The sequence below is a fragment of the Psittacula echo genome (assembly GCF_963264785.1).
Source record: "Psittacula echo genome assembly, chromosome: 2".
Lineage (NCBI taxonomy): Eukaryota > Metazoa > Chordata > Aves > Psittaciformes > Psittacidae > Psittacula > Psittacula echo.
This window is the reverse complement of record NC_137737.1, coordinates 9,942,719-9,966,337: the sequence shown is the minus strand read 5'-3', so window position 1 is coordinate 9,966,337 and position 23,619 is coordinate 9,942,719.

The following is a 23,619-nucleotide window of genomic DNA, read 5'->3' as shown; positions in this document are numbered from 1 at the left end:
TTGTAAGAATGTAGGAGCTACAGAGTTACGAAAGAGAAAAACCTTCTTCATAAGTCACAGATTTAAATTCGAGGTTAGTCGTAGAGTCCCAGCCTTGTACGTGGACTGTGCGGCGCTACCCTGCCCTCAGACATAGAAATGCAGGTTCAGCAGGAGTTTCTGTGTTCAGAGGAGAACACCATCACAGTCTTTACACACTGCCCTACATTCGGATAGCCAAGGCAGAAGGATGGTTAAAAGAACCCATATTTGTGTATTCACCACTCAAGGCATGAAGATGTCAAATATTTTTTGACACAGCTTGCAGATACAGTTCCTTGTATGTTTGCTTGCATGAGATATACCTGACTTGCTCTTAGTGACATGCTAGCTATAATACCCACTTCCACTGACAGGTGCATATCTAAAGGTATTTCTACATGGGAAGCAGGCATAGGAATTTTTAAGAACTCAAAGCACAAACAAAATCACCAACTTGAAAACTAAGTTAACTTAGGTTACTTGGTCACCATGGTGGTGTTACCTACTCTGTCCTTCCTTCTGTCCCCAACCACTGTAAAATCTATTCATTGGATTAGCTATTACATTTAGATCTGGGATAAATAAATAACTTTTATCACATCCCTTGGCAGCACTTAGCTCAATGGGCTCCAATGTGGAATAGAACTGCGAGATGCTGCCCTATGACAAATTATAAATCATTAGTTGTACAGGTAAAAGAGACCTGTTAACATTTTATTCCCCAAGGACCTCAACTCTGTTACAACAACAGAAGCTCCTAGACACTTATTCCATAATGCCATAGAGAAAGGGAAGGTTGTTATGGACTTCAGATTTATTGAAATAAGCCTTTTGAGCATCAGAGCTCATAAACTGAGGACATGAAACCTAATCTCCCCAGCTGCTAATATTCTCTAATGAACATTTTGATTTGCTTTCACCTTAAAAAATGGGGAGTTTAGACCATTCCTTTGCATTATCTTCTAAGTCTCACTAATAGGAAGACTCCTGATATTCGCCCCAAATTTTGCACTTCCTTAATTTAATTTCTTCTGTTTCTTAACCCTCAAGTCCCTCTGTACAACTCTTCTCAACATCTGTCATTCCTTTCCAGAGGAACTATTAAGTGGCAATGTTTGAAATTTTCTCATTTTTTTAACATCATATCTCCAAGCATCTTTCTTTTCCTATTTCTTTTGGAAAATCATCTGTATTGCTACTCCTTCCAAACATCTGAAAAAACGCATTTCCATGTTGTTTGTCCTGTAAAGGGCATTACAAAGGCATGCAACATTTAATGAATATTGTACATTCTCTCTGTCTGATTGATTTGATTCCCTGAATGAGAATGATGAGCTTTCTAGGAAGAACAAATGCAAGGAAGCAGGCAATGGTGACAAACATCTCCCATTCTTATCAGCATTTAAATCCCAGTGCAAGTAGGAGAATCTCAGAATCCATTTTGGGCAGGTTAAATATAAGTCTACCCTAAGGCCCCACACTCAAGCTGAGTAGAGTGTTATCAAACATCAAGCCAGTCTTGAACACTGCAACCCTCCCTAGCAAATGTGATAAATAAGCCTCAGGTCCCTAACACCAGTCCCGTACTACAGGCATTTATCTCTTCTTTCATCTTTTAGTTTGTGGTGCTGCAGTTCATTTTAACATTTAATTGTTAAAGTTACATTTCTCACAAAATTATTATATGCAGAAAATGTCCTGCACTACATCTGTCATAGTCTTCTAATCTGGTAATTCTGTTAAAAAGTAACAGCAAGAGTTTCTTTTTGAAAGTGGTGCTCATTTCTAATGCCTCTGCTATCTTCCAAATGGTTAGGTACTCTTATTCATTCCAGTATTTTAAAAGGGATTGAAGCTAGACTTTCTTGACAGTAATTACAATGATCTTTCTCTTTTTGAAGGCTGACACCACATTTCTTTTCAGTTATCTACCAGTACTTCTAGGCCAGTTTCATTTACGAGAGCACAGTAGCAAGAAGAGAATTATAAAGACTGAGATTTAAGTGATGAATTCTTGCTGCAGGAGAGCTGCCAGAGCTCTGCTGGGGTGGGAAGGCAAGTTCGTCTACCACACTATGGAAGAATCTCTCTCATGCGTATGACAGTAGAAACCGATGCAGAGGGATGTGCATGCACATTGAGCCTTTTCATCTGACTCTTAATGACCAGTTACAGTCAACTGCCTTGTCAGCTTATTTATACAGCCCAGTTATGGTTTCTCCAAGGTGCAAAACTGAAGTTGTATGGTGTAGAGGAAGTACCAAAAGTCATTCAAAGCACTGCATAGCTATCCCAGTATGCAAGATAATCACAAGATATCACCTCTTGCTCCTTCTCAGTTTCTGGACCATAGATGCTGTCATGCCTTTCCTCTGGAGCTCTTCTGGCAGCAGGTTTGTTTTAACCTGCATTTTGTTGAACTAACTCTGCTTTCTCTCCTTGCTGTTACACTTTCATTTCTGCCCGTTCTTCCTCCAGAACAGAATGATGTTTCTCCACCATTAGACACCTTGCCCTGCAAGCTTATGTTTTTACAGATCAGCCAGTGATCTACAGTTCGGGCTCTCTGGTTCAGCAAATTTCTGTACTTTCTGAATTGCCCATAAGCCGCATCTCTCCTCCTGTATTTTATCTTTAAATCACACAGTTCACCCTTGCCTCCAAGTCAAGCTCTAAAATCATTTCTATCAATTCCTCTAGATGATGCTTCACAAAAAAGTAGCTTCTATCACATGATCACTGAAGGAGAACACCTCCTTTGGGATGTCCGTATCCAGCTACAGTATTTTTACTGTCTACTCCATTATTTTGGTCAGCATAGCTTCTCTTTCAATAACCTTTTATTTTTCACTTTTAAAGAAAATGGAGAAATTCCCCCTAATCCCCACTCTTACTCTTTTGTCACTGGTTGGTTGCTCATGAGGTTTTGCCTTGGCTAGACTTATTTCCCTACTTAGTGTCACAACTTCAAATGTGATCAAAAGTCTTCCTCGCATATTCAGCTGGCACACTTCTGCAGAACCTACAGCACACAACAGCTGACTGACCAGCAAATGACCAACTGTAGGAAACCCACAGCACACACAGAACCTAACTTACCTATCACAGATCAAGGATTTATTTATTTATTACTTATTTAGATTGAAGATTAGGAACAATGTCTTCCCCAAAGGGTGCTCAGGCACTGGAACAGGCTGCCCAGGGCAATGGTGGAGTCACCATCCCTGGAAGTGTTCACAAACCACGTACATGAGGCCCTTAGTGACATGGTTTAGTGGTGGCCTTGGCAGTACTGGGGAATGGTTGGACTTGGTGATCTTGAAGGTCTTTTCCAACCTGGCTGATTCTATGATTCTATTATTTTTTTCCATAAAAGATTAGTAATTACCAATTCAAACAGCACCTTTTCTATTGTGTTTGCTGAGCTTTCTATACATCATCTGCCTGGCTGTTGGTTTCTCTGTATTGGAGCTACCTGAATTATTCTTATAAATAATCACAAGTAATTTCTGCCTAATGCTGCCAATTGCTTCTCCTTTCCTCTGTGCAGCAGAACTCATTCTCACCCTACTTCTGTGGGTACCCATTTAGGTATTTGAGGAATGCTACCACATGCATACACACTATTTGCAAGAGCAGTCTGTTTCAGTGCTTACTGAAATAAATGAGATTATTTCTTTGGCTTTCAATGGGCATTAAATTAGACCCTTACTGAATGCTGGAACACTTCTTACAATTCAGAACAACTTAAGTTAATGAAAGACACTGTTTTTCAAGTGCAAAATCTCAACAGTTTTCCCTGGAGGAAAATCTAGGACATATAAGGACATTTGTTGGTTGCTTTGATTTTTATGTTTGGTCGGGTTTTGCCTGTGTTTTCTTCCTTAGTGAATGCTGATAAATTCATAAAGAATTCCAGACTACGGAAAAAAGATTCAAATGAAAAATTAAAAGTTACATGGACTTGTGTGCATTCAAAGCTTGACCTAGTTTTAAATAGGTAATGGGTACTTTCAAAATTCAAAATATCTGGGAAAATAAGGAAAACAACTGTGTATTTGAAAGCAATTGATTAAAACTAGCTGCAATTACAGAGACCCATCCAGCCATGTAAAGGATGGAGCATACAGCAAGAAGCAGCCTTATATCATTGTCATTCTATCAACTACTTACAGCTTAATAGTATGGAAAAAAATAAATGAGACAGAAGAGAAAATGGAGATGAGAAGAACAGAAGTGTGGGAGGAAAATGAAGGAGAACAGAGCATGGTTTCTACCTGCTTTGTGTTCCAGAGGGGTCATTTATGGCTTTGAAGTTCAAAACATCTAGGGACAAATTCCTCTCTATTCTTAGCTATCCAGACAGAAATGGATTTGAAGCAGATACAACTGTCCTCCAGACTCCTGGGAATAAAAATCCATTTCCCAGCAGGAATGGCTAAGGCTTTTATAATTTTGGATAAGATAAAGAGACTGCTGTGCAGTTTACTGCTCTTGGGCCTTTCAGTTCCTGGCCTGAATTCACTGCTGGGCACTTCCAGCATTCAGAGGATGATAACCATTGCAGGTAGTAACAGAAATGCCCTCATTCCCAGGTGAAACCAAGTGGCACCACTGAGAGACAAGGGCTGTCCTAGGGCAGCTGGTAGGCCAGGGTTGCACTGCTCTGGTGCATTTCCTCCTTTGAGACTGTCACCAAAGTTCAAAGCCCAACCTCAATCAGGTATTGAAGAAAAATGACCTGTTCTCTAATGTGGGTGAATATCCTTGTTGCTCTTGTGGGCAATACCCCTGCTCACAACAAGGAACTAAACCTAACTGACAGTTTTAGAAACACAGCCCTGCAAGCTCTGACCAAGCAGTAATGTTCTTTTGCTGTCTCTGGTAGAAATTCATGCCAATATCTGCTGCTATCAATCCCTTATTTCTCATTGCCAGTAGAGGACTATATGGATGCCTTGGTGGTTATTCTGTATTTTAGCCTAACGTTTGCATCAGCAAGATTAATTCACTCTAACAACATATAATATCTATTCAGATCTGTGTTTGCACTTGGATTTCTGAAGTTCAGGTCTATCAGAATTTAGAATGCATGCAGAATGGTATTTAATATAAAATAATCTAGAAACTGAAGAAGTTGAATGTAAATATTAAGTCCTATCTGCTCTCCCAACAAAGATTTGCTCCTAAGATAGCTAGAAGTTATACAGGGAGAAATAGAAAACTTCAGTAGACTGTAACCAATTCGCCACTGCTGCCAATACTGAAATAATACAGCTCATTCTGAATTAAGCTAGCAGTGTTATATAGCAGAGTAAATTTGCTTGTTATGAGTCTAGGACTAAGACAGTTTGGGGAAAATTGCCTAAAGAAAAATCTCACTTGTAATTTAATTGTTTTTTTAAGATTTAGGTTTGCTTGATGAGAGACTTTGCATACAGGATGGAAAAGATGGGTGGCCAGAAAAAAGGCAGACCGGTCTCTAGTTCAGCAAGAGTAGAGTAGTGAAGGAGTACCACTAAGGATACTGTACAACCAGCTGAACAGGCAGCAGTGAAAGGTGTAGTATATTATGCCAGGTAATGTCATGGGAATTAATGCTGAAGACAAGAGAAGGCAGGACTGATTTTGCCACCAGGAAAACTGGCATGGAAGAGGATCATAGTAACCCAGACAGGTTCTCTAGTAATTTGCCAACCTTAAAAGTGATGCTAGAATTTCCTGTTTTCTGGGGTGTGTTATACTGAAAGATGGAAAAAATTAACAGCTGACCACTGCCAAAGGGGATGTCATTTACCCCATTTTCACTTCCACTTCCTCCATGCTCCTGGCTTTGCTGGTGCTCATTTCATCTGCTTTGACAAATTCACTAACTCCAGATAAAAAAAGCTGAAGAATTTCTGTTATGACAGTGAGTCACAGTGGCTCACAGCAGATATGACAAGCACTACAGGTGGAAAAAGGAGGGGACAGTTGGGAAAACAAAAAAGGACAATGGCAGGAGCACTGGTAAGGGAAGGAAAGGGTGAGAACAAAAGCAACCATCATTTGGTGTCAGCGAATTTAAGATTGGTGCAGCTGCCTGTGAAAGCAAAACTGTCTTATGGGGTGACTAAATAAAAGCTGTCTATTGTTCTCTGTGAAGTTTGGAGCTATACAGTGTGATATATGATGGCAGAAACACAGCAATGGCAAAGTGCTATAATTCTATCAAACACCTAGTGAAAAAAATTCCTTTAATAAGCTCCACCAGAAAGACAAATGGTGCAACTCTTCCATTAAATCCAAAGGAGTGGTCACACAGATCTAGGGCAGACTTGTGTTTATATAGAGAACCATCTGAGGCCTCTGGGGTAATGCAATTCTAATATTAAAGAAAATAATCAGAAGCGCTCCAGATAAGGTAGCATAATTCAGAGGGCTGGATCTCCTCCCAGGCCCAGGGAATGGGATGCTCTGCTAGGAAGCTGGTTGCTCTTCCTTTCCTCTCGTTTCTCAGGCTTTTCTCATGATGAAATTTCCAGAGCGTTCAGGGCTTCTAAATGTGGGAATGACTGACTCAGTGTATCAGAGTAGCAATGAATTCAGCTCAGATCTCAGCCTTTTAGTGTCTCATTCTCTTGTCCCCATGTTCCTGGGGCAGCACCAGGTGTGGGAGAGAGTCCTCCTTTCTTGCATCCCAGCAGTCTCCCTATGCAGTGGGACTTGATCCATGATGTACTTCACATCTTGTTGTTCACAACTGAGAGTCAGTAGATGGAAGAAACAGCAGTTTAACCATCTATTCAAGATAGATTTATGTTTGGTAAAATGGATGTATCTTGCTAGGTAGATGATACGAACGTGAGTCACACTTTTTCATCTACATAGTTCATAAGCATAAGTTCAGGCCAAGAAAATAAAAGGAGGAAAAATAAAAGTATAAAAACATTGTTGGGCAGATTTTGATGATTTTTTTTTTTTTTTTTGCCATGGAAAATATAAATGCAGCCAACACAATCTATGTTTTTTAATTAAAAAAAAATCGATCAAAATTTTCTATTAGATGCAAAAGGGAATTAGAGTATGTATTTGTTAGATTTTTGGATGAAAAGGTAAGTGCCATTTTACATACTTGCAAAGGAAGAAAACAGAGGAATTTCAAATGCAATTGCCTGGTGTATTAGTTTCTTGATTATTGTAGGAAAAAATTGTTACAACCCCCAAAAGCTATTATTTAACACCTCGGAAACACTGCTTCTCATTGGAAATAACTTTCAAGAAACCGCTCAAATTATAAAAAAAAGCAATTAATGGTTTTTAAATTATTTCATTTAATCAAGGTGCCCAGTTTGAAACCACAAGATTCAGAAGGTCAGGTTATTTAATAGCTGACCAAGTTTCAGCAGTTATGGGAAGTTACACTAACTTTATGGTAAGGGATCATTCCTCCAAAACTTGAATGCCTGCGCTGTTGATTATTTTCTATTTATATAGAATCATAGAACAGTTAGAGTTGGAAAGGACTTTAAGATTATCTAGTTCCAACCCCCCTGCCATGGGCAGGGACACCTCACACTAAACCATGCCACCCAAGGCCTCGTCCAGCCTGGCCTTGAACGCCGCCAAGGATGGAGCACTCGCAACCTCCCTGGGCAACCCATATGTTGCAATAGAAAAGAATCACAATCATTCTATCAATCAGAGCTATGGATATGTGGTAACTGTAATGAGAATGGCTGAGCTGGTAACTCAGTGGACATTTTGACACCTCCTCTCCCCAGACCACTTCCAATATGCCAGTCACCTTCTGGCGAAGAGAAGAGACCTCAGAGCAGCCATCCGGGATCTGAAGGGGTCCTACAAGGATGCCAGAGAAGGACCCTTCATCAGGGACTGTAGTGATAGGACAAGGCGAAATGGGTTCAAACTTAAGTAGGGAAAGTTCAGACTAGCTATAAGGAAGAAATTCTTTACTGTGAGGGTGGTGAGGCACTGGCATAGGTTGCCTGGAGAAGTTGTAAATGCTCCATCCATGGCAGTGTTCAAGGTCAGGTTGAATGGAGTCTTAGGCTACACGGTCTAGTGTGAGGTGACCCCGCTTATGGCAGGGGGATGAAGCTGCATGATCTTAAGGTCCTTTCAAGCTCAAACCATTCTACAATTCTATGATTCTATGATTCTGTAAGTTAAATGGCCTTGCTCTTCTGAGAGTAAATCTGCAGCAGTCAGGAGGAGCTTTAGAAAGTGAATTCTTAAGTATGGAGGACACCTCCACAGGGAAGCCTCTTCGGTACAATAGCGGTTTGGCTCAACTTATATTTCTGTACCTGCTAGTGTCAATCCATCCAAAGGTACTTAGTGTTAGGATGGTTTGGGTTGGAAAGGACCTTAAACTCATCCAGTTTCAACCCCCTGCCATGGGCAGGGATGCCTTCCACTAGCCCAGATTGCTCCAAGCCTTGAACACTGCCAGGGATGGGGCATGTCTGAATCTGTCCTCCAGATCTATTCATTCTCTGGACTGAAGGACAGATCCCTGGGTACAGTTACTTAGTGAGGTAACAGTAAATGGAAGTCAGACAAGAATTTGTCATAAATGTTATGCAGGCCTTTGAATGCAGCTTTTAAGTTATTGTCTGTGGATGCTACTGCAGAGGACCTGACTCTACTCTTACACCGGCCTAAATAATGCATTAGAAATCTGCATGGTACTGGTGCAAACAAGAGAAAAGTTTAGTCCCAGATTTGTGGTGTTCATCTTCTGCAGCCATCTTTTCCACCTCGCCCTATGAAAACTTCACATGAAAAGAGAGCTATAGATGTAACCCATTTTCACCCTCTGACCCAAGCACAATTTGTCCACAGGTTGCACTGTGCATTGTCATCACTAACTAGATCTAAGCCAAACCATTTTTCCTCTCCTTGGCTTCAGAACAAAATCGGATCATAACTACTAATAAGTTGGCGTCTGTGTTACTGTTGTGCTGAAATATGGGTAACTATATTTGCATATCAGAAGCTTTTCTGAGTGGGATGACCTTGTAAAAACCTCAGAAGAGGCAGTGTGATGAAGATCTGGGAGATTTCTACAAGAAACATTTTGCTTCAACATAAAATATGAATCGAGCTCCAACTTACTTATCAGCTCTCAGAGCTGTTCAGCCTCACTTGATGTTTAACATCTAGATTTAATGAATATCTCTGGCAATGTGGACTACAAGTCAGGAAATATATAACCATTTTGGAAGCAAGAGACTGGAGGTTATAATATTTCTAAGATGAGAAGGAAAAGAGCATAATAAAACATTAAGCTTTTTGTCATGAAATGAAGGAGCAAGCGTAACTAGGAATAGATGAATCCTTAGTTCATAAGCATTAACTCCCAGTCAGAACAGGATTCAAAAGTCTAATTGTGGAATAGAGAAACAATACACCCTGCACACAGAATACAATCATAGAATCATAGAATAGAATCATAGAATAGTTAGGGTTGGAAAGGACCTTAAGATCATCAAGTTTCAACCCCCCTGCCATGAGTTATTCTGCTCCATTAAGAATAGGTTAGATGTTCATATTTTCAAAGCCCAGCACAGTGAGATGCTGAACATTTCTGGTTAAGCTAAAATATTTGGAGTAACCATTGGAGCCAAGAGTCTGAAAAAGACTGTACCTTTAGTCCAAAACTGTGTTTTATGAGGTTCTATGGACCAAATCTAATGCAGATATTGCATTTTAGCAATGTATTTGGGGATGACAGGTTTTCCCATGCAGACCTCTTGACAGTTCAGGTCATTCAACAAAGATATTTGTGAAACTCCAAATCACAAAGCCAAAACCTGAATGCAATTTCAAAGAAGAAAACTGCCATTTTACTATTCTTCCTGCATGGAAGAATAATAACCAGACTAAAAGACTCTGAGGCCTGGTTATTAAGGATTAATTTGCACTGTTAAACTTAAGTAATTTCACGTTTACTTTAGTGAGGTGTCATGCTTTCTCCCCAGAGCACTCTCATGTCCATGAAACACTAGAAGGGAATAGAGCTCTCCCTTATGTTTATTTGGCTTGGTTGTAGGATGGAAATCTGATAACCATGTAAATTGAGAGGAAAATGTATTACCATTTTCTATGTTGAAGTGGGAAATCTCACCTTTGCACTCTAGCTACTCTAGGTTGCATTCTTCTAGAGCTTTTCATGTTCAGTTTGCTTAGTTTGCCTTGGGATTTATGATTGCACTTTAAACATCACAGGCACTGTTACACTTGCCCCTCTGCAAGACAAACTTGACCTCTCTGAAGTGTGATAATAGGTAAAGAGATGATTTTTTATGTGTTGTTATGCAGATACCAGTGCAAGAGTTTACCTTTCAGGAACATCAGCAGTCCAATTAATCAGAATACTTCAAACTGGCAAGCATGCCACCATTTACCTATCAGTGAACTTCATATGAAAAGTTTAAGATTTACGCTTAAGGTAACTGATTTTGATTTTTGCTTAACCCTAAAAGGGTTGCATCAACCCCAAAAACTCATCAGACCATATCAGGTATTTCTCTAGTGCCTTGTCCTGAGAAACACACCAGTCATAGGATTTATGAGAATAACATTTAAACTAATACAAAAAAGAGCTTATCAAATAGAAAAAAATACTGAAAAGGGAACTTACAGGGCTTTAATGATCATGTTGAAGCAATACAGAAAGAATCATTTACTTGTGCAACATTCATTATTGTGATGCAGGCAAATCAAAGTGAATTAAGAACAGGGTGATTAAATATTCCCCACCTACATTTCAAGTATTATTGACTCAGGAGTGGATTTCTTGGTTCCATTTTGGCAGTTTATACAGGCTGACACATCACATCTATTATTTTAACACAGTTTTTGTGTGTGTGAATTATAACAACTGTGACTGACTGGCTGCTCTGTAACATAATAGATGTAGACAAAGGCTGCCTAAGGTAGACTATTTTATTAGGTCAATTAATATACCGGCAGCATCTTGTTCCTGGGTTAATCATTGGCCTGAACCTTTACTTTGCATTTAAATGTGGGCACAGCCATAAAAATGACTCAGGAAAATGACATTTCAGTCACCTACATTTATTCTCTTCCCATGACTTACACATCACATTTACTCAGTTTGTAAGTCATAACTTGATTTCCCAGCTGTCAAAACATCATGCTCAACCTGACATCAAAAACCAATCCACCTGTGCTCTCTCTCCATCTGCACATCACTAACACCAGTCATAATTCAGAAACCGCAATTAAACTGATGATGTGGCTTTAGGGTTTTTTTTTCTTGGTTTGATGTTGAGGTTTTTTGGATGATGCACAAGGCAGAAGAATATCTACCCTGCTCTCCCATAGGACCTAGTAATTGTATTAGTTTGTATTGCCTCTAACTAACTGCCCCATAATTCATGCAAAAAAGAGTTCATTTTGGGGTTCGGAGCCATCATTTCACAGCTTTCCTTTCTGAAAGGGTAGAGAAGAAAAGTGAGAGAGACCTTTCTGTCTGAAGGGAAGGGAAAAAAGCCATGTAAGCTAAATTATAATGTTTCTGAAAGAGCAAATGTCAACAACCTGGACATGGATAAATTTAGACAAGGAATTTCCCCATAGGATTACCTGCCATCAGAAGCGGAAGCCTTTTAAAGAATGCGCTGTGCAGTTATCCAAGTAATTTTGTGATGTGGTGCCTTAGATATTGGACTGAACTTAACCCAGAAGAGTTAAAGGCTCCAAAAGGTGCCCTAAGAAGTGGGTTGATACAGGCAGGTTCTTGGCAAAATTCTGATCTTTCTCTAGTATAACGTGAATGTAATTCTGCTGAAGCAGTGTATGCTGTTAGACTGCACACATTCCCAAACAGTGGAATACGCCTTAGTAAACATCAAATGGAAATTAGTAGCCTTAGAAATTTGGGGTTTTTTGGTTTGCTTCTGGGTTTGTTTTTTTTCTCTCAGTGAACTTGTAGAAAGCACAGAGGACATCTAAAACTTGCGGAGACTCCCATTAAAAAGAAGCCAAAATTCACCAATAGTTGCTGTCTCTCAGCAACTAACTACTGCAGTTACTTTGTATACTCAAAGTGTTCAGGGCAGCATTGTAGATACTTCTGCGCTTTACAGGTATTGGTAAATTGTACCATTTTAATGGAAATCACTTGCACAAAACTACATCTATTGGCCCAGAGGACTGCTTATTTGACAGAAATGAGCCAATTTTGACTCGATACCTCAGACCAATAAATTCTCACAATTTTATTTCATAGAGTAAAATGAACCACAATATATTTAAGTTTAAAATAAATGGTTTAGAAATTTGTCCTCAAATATGTAAGTCTTACACTACTATAGCAGCATTTCCTACAGAATGGCACGTATTGTTATCTGGAAGCTTCAGTATCTATCTCTGTTCAAATATTACACAAGATTTATAGCCTCTGTGTTTTCATCAAGCTGCTAATCAGAAAGCTTAAATCAATATTTCAGCCTGTTAAGTACCTTTGGAGAACAGCTTTATAGTGATAAAGGTAGCACAGCAGAACAGCCTGATCCTGCATTTTCACCTTACCACCAAACTAAACTTGGACACCGACACAAGAACAGCAAACTAAGTGTTGTAGCCTTCAAGTATGGCTGCAATGCAGAACCCTTGAGCAAAACAGAGAGGTGACAGCTTGTGGACTGTGAATAGAGGGAACACCACTTCACATAAAAGATAAATTGCCATTTTTAATTTCTGCGTTGCTCTTAGGTCATGCAAAGGTGTCCACTAATGCAAGTTTAAAAGTCCATTTCTAGGACAAGAAAAAGATTTCCAGCTCTCCATTGCAGGGAGATGTAAGGAATTTTAATTACACCAAAAACAACAGACACTGGTTTTGCTGTTCTGCAGCAGAAAAGAAGATGCAAAAGGAATTATATATATATGAACCATTTTTTGTGCAGTTTCGCTACCTTCCCCAGCAACTATTCATATCCATTTTGAGATCTTCCCATTTCATTTTCAGCAGAATTGACCATTTTTAATTAGGTTACTGGCCTACCTTGTCTAAAATCCTGTCTTGGAGAAGGGTTTCTTTTAGGAAGGGATAGACAGCATCCAATGATGAAATTTCACCTCTAACAGGAAGAAGTCTTTTTCTGATCCACTCTGTCCACCACTTCAGTCTCCTTTCCTACTCACACTGAAGTCAAATGTTTTGCTGTTTATTTTACCATGATCAAAACTGGGCAACCACAAGGTGAGGAAATTATAGCAATTCTCCACCATAAATGCAAGCATCCCAATTATCCTCAGTTCTTCCTTTGAACAAAATAGGCAGCCAGAACAGAGTTACACCTGTAGCCTAGTAATAATTCCTAGCATCTTTTCCTTAGAAGAGTGCTTTACAAAAGCTGTATGATGTGCAGTTCTGGTGTCCTCAACATAAAAAGGACATGGAACTGTTGGAACAAGTCCAGAGGAGGCCACGAGGATGATCAGGGGACTGGAGCACCTCCTGTATGGAGACAGGCTGAGAAAGTTGGGGCTGTTCAGCCTGGAGAAGAGAAGGCTGCGTGGAGACCTCAGAGCAGCCTTCCAGTATCTGAAGGGGGCCTACAAGGATGCTGGAGATGGACTCTTCATCAGGGACTGTAGTGACAGGACAAGGGGTAACGGGTTCAAACTTAAACAGGGGAAGTTTAGATTGGATATAAGGAAGAAATTCTTTACTGAGAGGGTGGTGAGGCACTGGAATGGGTTGCCCAGGGAGGTTGTGAATGCTCCATCCTTGGCGGTGTTCAAGGCCAGGTTGGATGAGGCCTTGGGTGACATGGTTTAGTGTGAGGTGTCCCTGCCCATGGCAGGGCGGTTGGAACTAGATGATCTTAAGGTCCTTTCCAACCCTAACTATTCTATGTTTCTATTCTATGTTTGATTCCAATCTGCTCCAAAGAGGAAAGGAAGACACAAAAAGTCACCTCAAAGTAGCATGGACTTCCTGCATCAAGGAGAAGTCGTTCCTGGTTGAGGAAAAAAGTTTTTGCATTCATTTATTCGTTCTGGCATTTCCAAAGGAATCAAAAAACCCCAACAACCAACACCTTGAAATTCCAATCTCCACAGAAGTCTGCGGTATCTCTTTGGAAGATTCTGTCTAAAGGGCTTAGTCTTTCACTTTTTTTATTCAGAAGACTCTAGACCAAATGCTGAAGCTGGGTTAAAGTCAGCTCCACCATCTAGGACATACAGCCCACATTTTCCAGAGGGGAATGCAACACATCCCTCAATTTTACTTACAGGCAAAGAAATACTGCAAGAAGTAACAGGGGAATTAATGCAAAAAACCAAAAAACTCAAGGCAATTATTTCAAATTAAACATTAATTTAATGTTATCACAAAATCATTTCCTTTCAGGGCATTCTTCATTTTTGTCAGTATGTACGTCAGCAGCATCTAGGGACTACCTCCAATATGAGTCCTATTACCGCAGGTATGAAAAGAGGTATTATCCTCAGTTAAGAACTGAGTCACACAAGAATTCATGACAGCTTCAGGCCCTGGATTCAGTGAGGACAGAAAGGCAACCACTACACTTCAAATGCAACTGTGTTCTAGTGGAACCTTTCTCTCTCTTCATTTCCTGCAGACACAGCCTAGGATACATGATATATCAAACCCCATAAAATCTAGTTTGTACAATGGCCCAGGTGTCAGCACCACAGTAGTGAGGCAAGCCCAAAACCTTTGGATGCTTTTTCTCTTATGAAGAAGTTTCCAGTCTGATGTGATGTGGATATTTATTTCTTTAAGCATCATTTAATGTATCAAATTTGAACGTGGTAAAACATTTTAAACTGCTTAAAACTAGCCATTTACAATGGCAATTGTTTTTTAACTTGTATAGAGTTATAACGCTACCAAAAAAAAAAATACTATAAACCAGAAATGGCAACTTAATCTCATAAAAATTAACAACTGGGTTTTTTAGAACCAGAGTTTGCTGAAGAACTGACATCAAGAATGCTACGAAACAAACCCACTGTGTAATTAGTGACTAAAAGCTTTCAGAAGTGACATCTACGTCCAAGTAAAACATTTTTCACCTGTCTTATTAGGTGTGGGAGAATGCAAGATGAATGAAAAAGTAGCTTTTCACTTTTCTCTTCTTTTTTCAAACGTAATTGTTGTCATATGGTAAGAAGACAGTTATTGGACAGTGATCCTCAAACGCTCTTTTAAGTAGGGCTGTTTAGGAAGAACGTTGCTGACACAGCAAGTTTTCAATTTTTTCCATGGAATAATTATTACTGGTAATACCAGAGTACCCAGACAAAGATCTTTTTGTCCTATAGAGTGAATAGCACCAGAGCAAAGCTTTCTGCTCCCAGAAGGCTTAGAGTTAAAGGAGAAGACAGGAGACAATGGAGAGATCTGAAGAATCCACTTCTGGGGTCTTAACAAAGCACTACTTTACTGCAGGAAGTGGAAAATCGTCTGTCTGAACTGTGGCTGTTCAGACAGAGGCTCTGACCGAGCCATTACTGGGAGCTTTATTTCAATATGAGATGATGTTTGAAAGACAGAGCAATGGGAACCAGCCTGAGTACCCTCTACAAATGAGGAAACGTAGTGAATGCTTTTTACAGTGAGAAGTGAGACCCAAGTGTCTCTCACAGCAGTGAAGACAGATAGTGTCCCAGTGTACAGAAATACTGTCTGCAGCCGCATTATGCATGCATGTCCTCAGGGCAATATGCATATGTCAAAGCTAGAGAAAAGTAACCTGCAGTAGTTGAAACCTCAAACAAAAGGTGCTGGGATGAGAAATTTGAGTTGCTTATGTGACAAGGAAAGGCAGTATCTTAACAAGGAGAACTTGAGAGATATTGTTGATTCCTAAAAGTGAGAACCCAAGGAGTGATCTGTGCTGAAGGTGATGATACCAGCCAGAACAGTGGGCACTATGACAGCGGTGGTGTTGACGAAGGCCTTGCATCACTGAGATTGTTAGTGAACAGAGGCAAGCTGAGATTTTGTTTGGACAATGGCCTGGTCTGCAGCAGATTCCTGCAACATGCAGGAATCACCCATGCTGAGGCAATAGGTGAAATTTTACTCTTGAATGAGAGCATGCAGAGGAATGGGGCAGAAGGGGAAGAGAAAGAGACCACAGACAGGGAAGTTCAGAACCCCACACGATTCTGCAGGGGGAGAGGAAGATGCTGGGAATAACCCAGCATAGCGCACAACAAGAAAATGTGACCTGCCACCAGAAAAGTCATGCGCATGAGGCTGAAGGTGGGTCTGAAGTGTCCTGGGCTGGCAGTGGTCCAATCACTGGAACATCCTTACGTCTGCACAGGCTAGGATGTCATCTCGGAATGAATGAGCTATTGGTGTCTGTGGAGGAGAGGTGTGAAAAATGAAACTCAGTTGCTGTCTATCATCCAGTGCCTTGGTGGTTCCTGCAATCATATCAGATGAGGGGAGTAGGGACTTTCTATTTCATTTGTAACAGGTGATATGCCTAATAAGCGTAACTTTAGTACATTAATGAAATTGTGTTCCCACTAGGGTGGCTATCAGAGTGCTGACTTTCATACTATACTTACCACCCATGATAATTTGCTTGAGCCATTAATTAAGAATGCTTACTTGAACTCACTGGCCACAAGCCAATACATCTAAAGCTGCTAGAAAAGCCAAAATTGCTATTTTTTGCATGATTTCTTAACCTAAGATTTTTTTTCTTCTTCTTCATTGAAGCCACTAGCAAAGTTTGAATCAGCACCCATGAGAAGATAATCAGACTCCTTTCAATAAAACATGTACTTCGGAGTATTGAATGCCATCATACACCAGTATTATAGGGCCCGAAGAAATCACTGTAGAGAGTGCATTAAGGTATGTGTGTATGAAGTGACTGTCACAGACATTGCCTCGTAGTATCAGGCCATGTGGTGTCTATCAATCTGCATCCCAAAGACAATCCTCTCTGTGCCTCCCACACTCTCTGCCTCACATCAATTTTGTGGGAGTGTAATTTCAATGAGATATTGTCATTCCTCTGCTTTCTAAATTCTCCCTGTGACTACTCCTCACGGAACAGGCAGCAAGTTCAAACTAACAGTGACTGTGGCAGAAATTCAGCTCCTAAAAAAGGCAGAAATGAGGTAAGGTGGATGAAAGAGAAAATGAGGTTTCATGACACATTTTAAATTACTGATGTAATTCACATTTGAAGCTATTTGAAACAGATCCATCTGGATCTGTCGGCAAATTTGTGTACAAAAGGCAAGCATCTGCATTTTTTTCATTCCAAAACATTATATTGGAAATATCCCTGTGGATATCCAATGCTTCTGTTTGCTAAAATCAAGTCAGTAAAAAGTCCATAATATTTTCAATAAACATTAGAAAAAAACCCCAACACAGAAAATAAAGAAATAACAACAACATCAGGATTTTTTTTTCCTTGTAAAGGACCATTTTGCAGCAAGAATCATTAATGAAAATTTCCAAGTAGCTCTAATAATCTAGATTTATTTTCAGGTACGATATTAATCTTTTAAGAAATAGAAGACAGAGTTTCGGGTCTAGTTTGCAAGTGTGTTCATCAAGAATAGTTCCACTGAACCAAATGGAAAAAGCCAATGTAGAAATCTTTGAATAAAATAAGAATTTTAATACCCTTTATTTAATTTGTTAACTAAAGTTCAAGTTAAGGCTTCAGGTTCACTGAAGCCACTAGTGAAATTTTCATCAGCACCCAGGGGAAGATAATCAAAGTCTTTTCCATAAAGAAGGTCTTTTAGGCTATGAAGCATCTTTATGAACTTCCTATCTTGGCTTGCTCACGATCCGCCTACAGTATATTGCCTGGAGAGTTTAAATTTGATTGTATTATTCTTCATGGAATGATATGTCTCCAGCTTGAATCTACAGAGACAGAAGGAAAGAACAAGAAAGAGCAAGCTTTTGTGTAATGAGTATCTTTCTTGCTACTGGACTGCACAAAGGAAGCAGGCTGAGTAGCTCAGTGACTGTACCTTGTGACAACTCTAACAGTTTCCTTGCACAGGACTGAGGTCTGGAAATCTTTTTTCCCTCTTAGAAAGAGAGACTACTGGTAGGACATGAGTGCCAGACCTGATTCCTGCTAAGCACCATCATGACATCTGTTTGCTTTAGCATGGCAAGAAGGTAAGTTGAAAAGCAAGGCTCCCAGGATGCTTCCCCAGGGCACTGGCAGTTTGCTGGATGCTGACCTTCCCAGCAGTATGTGGACTGATTCAAGACAGCATCCCATGGGCCTTGCCACACTTCCCAGCACCACCAGGCAATTTTTAGACCTTCAGTGATACAACTCCTGCCTGGAAAGGAGGTGTAATTCATCCCATCAATCCCTCCCTGCTGAGGTAAGTTTTTCCTATGTGGTATACTCCTGAGTTTTTCCCCAGTCTGGTTTTAAATGAGCCTAAACAGAAGTATGTGCTCCCCCAGAAACCAGTTCTACAGTGCGAATGACCATCAATATCAGGGAAATTGTCCTCATATTTTCCTCTCTTCTTAGAATTATTATTTCTGTGTTTGTTCACCTTGCTCACTCCTTCCCAGCATAGAGTCTGATTGCTATTTTAATGCTACAAATAGCACAAAGTAACTGAAGATCTTAAATGATGAGAAACATTTGGATTATTCATTTGTTCCCTAAATTGCCCAAAGGATTTCTATTTCATCCCTGCAGTCCCTTGATCTTAATGTTTCCTTCACTTTAACATCCTGATATTATATGTATTTTTCATCTGCTTCAGAATTAGAGAGACCAGAAGTGATACCCTTACCAATTCATCTTCACTTACACTTTCTTCATTCAGCCTGTCAGGCACTACTGCAGAAGGGAGACAAAGCTGGAACATGACAAATAGGCACTGTGATTGTTTTCAACACGCCACAAAAAAGTAGGACAAAATATCTTAATGTTTTCCTCTTTTCCCTCATCCTTCATTCAGCAGAGATTTGCTGTCATTTATAAAGGTCACTGGCCTATGAAGCATCCGAGAAGGCAAAAACTTTTTCTTCTTCTCCAAGTATGTATTCAAGCTGCAGCAGCAACATAAACCCTTTATTATACGATGGGTGGCTGCAGCCACAACTAGTTACAATCAGTTAAAAAAAGCATTTTAGGGGACTGCCCCAGTTTATTTATGCCTGCCCAAGCAAACCTGTCCTACAAACCAGACAAAAAGACACATCAGGGTAAGCATTTTGAAACTGATGACAGCTCTGACAGTTTCTGTTGCAACAACAATCCCAGAATATTTTTAGATGAGGTCATTTAACCTGGTACAGAGGCCAAGATAAAAATCAATAGATTGCCATGTCTCATGTTGTACATGTCTCATGTATGCATTTTACAACTATGGCCAATCAGGGCTCTTTCTCTCCACAAAATAAAACCTGTTTCCTTACAAAGCTTTTAGGACTCCATGTTCCAAAGGTTAAATATTTTCATTTGGAAAGGCTGTGATAGCTGCTTACATTAGGTACTGTTTACCTAAATTTCACCTCAGTCACAGTCCACAGGTCAAGTGTCTTAATGAGAACCATCTCTTGTCATGCATTGCTTTTTCTCTCCATCAAATGCCTGATGGAGAAATAGTCTAAGCAGTATAGAAGAGCAAAGTATGAAGCAACCAAAGCACAGTTACCATGAAGTATTATAAGAGCTTTTTCCCATCAAAATATTTCAACTTCGAATCAAAATATTTCAGCTTTGATATTCCTGTACTTCTATTCCCTCATGAAAAACAGCCAAAGCCAAAACAAAATAAAGAAAATGTAAAGTGTTTTGACCTGTTGTGTTTGCAAGTGGTTGAGAATCCTGTCCCTGTACTAGCAATGTACCCCAAAGCACTTCCTTAAATTCAAGTGCTTCACTTTAAGTGGCTGATATGGCCATTTAACTCATGAGACTGTTCAAGTGCTTGAAGCTAAACATCCATTTACAGAGAACAGAGTATTCAGTGCCTTGTGCCCACTTGAGAGAATGAACAACAAGAGTACTCAAGGATTATTTTCAGAAAGTATTCTGTTCATTATACCTGCTAGTCTTGCATTGGTTAAACAATATGGTAGGATCTGAGCTGGTCCTGTTGATTTACTTCTTCGGTGGGAAAAAGGCTTTTCCGGTTTATGAGACAATGATGCATTTCACAGACTTGTGAGGCAGCAATTCAGGAGAACAGATCTGTAGGAAGATAGGATCCAGGAACAAAGGCAAACAAACTCCCTGAAAACAGGAGGCAGTGTGGATGGTGTTCCTCAGGAATAAGCAATAACAAACAGGACGAGTGTTTATCCTGGATCAACATGCACAGAAAGCAAGCACCATACCTACTTTATATTGCTTTAGGAAACTAAAGAAAAGCCAGACTGTTTAAGCTGTACTCCCACAATACGAGTGCAAGGTGCTTGCCCTAGCGGCTGCTCATGAAAAGTTGCTCCTATAAAGTCTCCACCAGATTTAGGAGGCTGTGAAAACTTTGAGTTCTCATGCTGCTTTAAAGAGAGGCTGCAGACTAAGAACTCTGTCTCTCAAATGACAACGTAGGGCTTGTTAAAAAACAACAGCAGTTCCTCTTCTCCTAATTTCTCCTCCCCCTGAAAAGAACAAACCTTTTACCCACCAGTCCATACTTTCTCTTCAGAAACCCAACCGTACTATCTTTGTGCCAGAAGCATTTCAACTACGAGATTCTGTATGTGACAGAGGTAAATGGGTCCAACTCACAGGAAGGCATAGCAGTAGCTAGTTACTTGAAGATTAACACAGTATTTTGGTGACCAAGCCTAGTGTGTGTCAACAGGAGAATCCTACATATCGAAAAGAGAGGCATGGGATGCCCTCACATTACAGGCACCACAGGACTCATGCACATGGCCTCACCAGCAGGAATAAAGTTGATTTTGAGTTCTTCTTAAAGTCTTTCTACATCACCCCACAACCAAATATGCAGACAACTGTACTCAACCCTATGAGCATGACATGCATACTCAACTAGAAGGCTGGTTTAAAGTCTGCTCACATACACAAGTGTTTCATAACCCTTATAAAGAGTAAGGGTTATAACTCTTATGAAGAGTAAGTATTGTAAGAGATTCCCCTCACCTCATTTTTATTGTCGTAAATTGTAACCATTTTTGAGGCAGCAAAGTTAGGTCTACTTCAGCCTTTTCTTGATGATCCCCGAATTTCTAGTGTTTTAGAACTTGGCTTAAGATAAACTGACATGATTTCAGCAAAGACAGTCTGGTTTCAGATTTTAACAAGAGGTAATTTTCTGAACAGTAAAATAACTTGGTGAAGTTTAAAACAACACCATCATAGGCAGAGCACGCTCTTCTAGCTGCATTTGACATCTTCACACCTCACCTGAATTTATCTAGAGGAGGCTGGCAAAAAAACTACGAGTCTGAATGAACTTGACATACATCATCATCATTCACAGTAATGTAGGAAAAGGTAAAGCCTAGGATAATTTAAGGCAATTTAAACCAGTGAGGCTTGAGATTACCTGAGGATCTTCTTAATCTACACTGCAGCTCTTTGGATGACATACAGCAAGTAAGATACAAATTGTGGCTTTAATTAAAAGGGGCTTATTTTTTTCTGGTCTTTTTTCTTAAAGTAGTAAGAGAATGAAGGATGCACTATCAATGATAGCAATAGGTACAAAGCCAGTATAGGATGGTTGCTGAAATTTTTGCTGTTGAATAGACATTGTTGTGATTGGCTTTTAAACAACATACCAGAAATCAGTTTATTTCACTGTTCTCCCAGTCATTAACACCATTTGTAGTGTAACAGGCAATGACAAGAATAAGCACTGGTCCTTGACTTTTGCATTTCAGTTCACAGCAGCAGTGAGTCAGTACCATGAGAAAAGTATTGCTGAAAATGCACTGGTTAGAAATTCATAACCATTATTATGTATCAGAGAAAAACAGTATTTCTTTTTTGTTTGCTTGCTTCAAGCATGTTCTCCCCCTTCATCTGACATCAGAATGTGAACCCACACAGGGGTCTTGACAGCAGGATTACTGCTTTTTCATGGAGCCTCACTGATGATGTGCAGGCCACATATCCACTGCAGGCTGTAGTGTGGCACCTGTAAGGGCTATGTATACGGACTGACTGCAAACACACAGGGATCACTGGAGTCTCATTAAATTTTTTCTCCATTTGTCCATGTAATTGCTCGAGAAAAAACCATAAGCTACCTGGTCAGCTCACATTGCTGCTATTTCACAGAAGTACTGTATTTCTATTTTGCATACAGGCACCATGAGTTCATGTCCCATGAAGGTGCCTCTCACTGGATTAGTGTATGCAGATGGGAAAACTCCTTTGCAAATCTCACTCAGAGTGGTTGAGGCTCAGATGTGCAAAGGAGTATAGTGACAGATAGGGAGATCTTTGTAGCCATGAACCCAAGCTCATGCCATGTTGCAACCCACGGATCTAACTCCATTGTTGACTGGCTCTGCACTCCATTGGACCCTGCACGACTAGGTCCGTATCTTGTAAGAATTAGTAAAAGAAGAAAATTGCACTTTTTTCTCCCAGAGCATTTGTGAACACTCTACGGCACTATGTTCCCCTCAGAAAGCTTCCTTTCCTGCAGCTGCCACCACTGGGAACACACATAACAGAAAAGGAGAAGGAATGAGACTAGCCCTTCCATAACTGTATTATTTCTCCATTTTCCCAGTGAAAAATAGATAGCACGAAACTTAAGTTTAGCTGCAGTGGCTCTAGTTTCCTTGAAATGTCATAATTGTTGTTATAAATATGCATCCTTATGAAAGGAAAGTGTAATTATTCTACTAATATGCATGAAAATAGCAGTTGAGAAACAGAAACAATATGGTATTGTTTGACTTGGAATTTACTCCCCAGCTGTTAATAACCTGCCTATGTCTCTGGTGGAATTGCGAGTTTGTTATTCCTGTGCTAGCAACTGTTTTTGAAACGAGAAGCTGGGCCAAAGGGAAAAAAAGAAGCTCAAAGCACACAGACAATCTCCTTAAAGTCCATATTGTGTGTTTAAATTGGGTCCCCAGAGCAGTCAGAAAGAAAAAATCTCGTGTATCTTGCTGCATTGTTTCAAGTATTTTTTAATTTTTGGAGGAAGCAAATGTTTAGGACATCCTTTTTGAAATTACATTTACAATTACATTTGCCTTCTATTGTTAAATAAATAATGGAAGTGATTAGCAATAGCCTATTTCCATCATGTTCTCCCAAAGCCACATGCATGTGATGGGCCAGAAGACTGCCGTACTTTGAAAGAGAGTTATAAAGTGACATTGTCCCAGCTTTTCAGTCTATCATAATTTGTAAAATACCCACAGCAGCTCAATATTACATGAATTGTCCCTCATGTGTGGGCATCCCTGACAGTCATTTTGATATATATGTTTGGGTACAATTTTCTGAAGTATGTAAGGGACTGAAGAGTGAAGGTTTAAGTTTCAAAACAGGTATACACCGGCTGAAATCCCATTACACCCACTTTTCTAAATTTTCATGCAGAACTGAAATTAAGGGTCTT